Source organism: Alligator sinensis, unplaced genomic scaffold (assembly GCF_000455745.1).
Source record: "Alligator sinensis unplaced genomic scaffold, ASM45574v1 scaffold1301_1, whole genome shotgun sequence".
Lineage (NCBI taxonomy): Eukaryota > Metazoa > Chordata > Crocodylia > Alligatoridae > Alligator > Alligator sinensis.
This window is the reverse complement of record NW_005842575.1, coordinates 848346-849909: the sequence shown is the minus strand read 5'-3', so window position 1 is coordinate 849909 and position 1564 is coordinate 848346.

Here is a 1564-nt window from a genome sequence, read left to right as displayed (position 1 = left end):
GTGTCATGACTGCCCTGAGCGCCCCTGCCTCCTGCTGCCCCCAGCAACAGGAGCTGTGTGCCATGGGGGCGAGGGGGAGAGTGTGTAGGGGGTCCTCACACCCTTTACCCTCCCTCACACTCATACTCTGCCCACCCAAGCTCCACACTCCCACTGCCCCCCTGGGCACAGGCTCCACACTGCCACCAGCCCCAGACCTGTGCTCCCCATCCTCACCCAACTGCAGCCTCTCCCCCCGGCTGCAGCTTCTCCTGTCACCACCGCTTCCCTACCTGTTGCCTGAAGCAAGTGCTGCAGTAGGGAGACAAGGAGGAGCTGCTGGATGCTGGAGAAGCTGAGCAGGTCCCACGGTGGCTATTGCAGTGTTATCAGCAGCCCCACCCAGAGGCTGTGTGCTGGCTGGGCCTGGCCCTTCTGTGCATGAGGGTAGGAGTGAGCCGCGGAGGCTGGGTGGGGTAAAATTCATTGATGTGCAATCACGGGCCAGATGGAATTGCTTGGCTGGCCGGATCCAGCCTGCGGGCTGTATTTTGCCCACCCCTGTTCTATGATAAAGTGACAAGCTCTGTGGATGAGTGGAGAGCAGTGGACATGGTATACCTTGACTTAGCAAGGCTTTGGATGCTATCTTCCATGGTACTATCATAACAAGCTAAGGAAATACAGACTAGATCCAAGTACTGTAAGGTGGATACACAATTAGTTGGATCATCATACTCAGCAAGTAGTCCTCAATGGCTCAATGTCTAGTTGGGAGGAGGTATCATGTGGAGTTCCCCAGAGGTCTGTCCTGGGTCTGCTATTGTTCAGCATCTTCATTAATGATTTGCGTGTTTGGATTGAGCGCACACTTAGCAAATTTGTGGATGACACCACATTGGGTGGAATAGCATACACTGGAGGACAGGGCTAGAATCCAGCTGACAAGTGTAGGTGACAGGAGAGAGAGGGAAGGAGACAAACCGCCTAGAGTGATGGCAGACTAGGTTATGGATTAGACAAGCTGGATGCTTTCAAGTTGCCAGGGCTGGATGGGATGCATCTGAGGGTACTGAAGGAATTGGCTGGGTAATCCTATGATCTGGATAAACTGAAAAAATGGTCTGCAATCAAATGAAATTCAACTTGGACAAGTGCAAAGTCCTGAACTTCAGACTGAATAACTGCATACACAAATACAGCCTGGGGAATGACTGACTAAGTTGCAGTACTGCAGAGAAGGACTGGGGGTTCACAGTAGACCATAAGCTGAATATGAACCAACGGCATACTCTTATTACAAAGTATGCCAGCAGCATCTTGGGTTGTATTAACAGGAGCATCCTTTGCAAATTAAGGGAAGTGATTCTTCCACTCTATTCAGCAGTGGTGAAGCCTCACCTGGAGCACGGTGTCCAGTGCTGGACCCCACACTTCAAGAAAGAATTGGATGTTTTGGAAAGAGTCCAGCACAGGGCAACAAAATTGATCAGGGACTTAGGAGGTGAGAGTTTCATAGTTTCATAGTTGGTAGGGTTGGAAGGGACCTGAGCAGATCATCAAGTCCGACCCCCTGCCATGACAG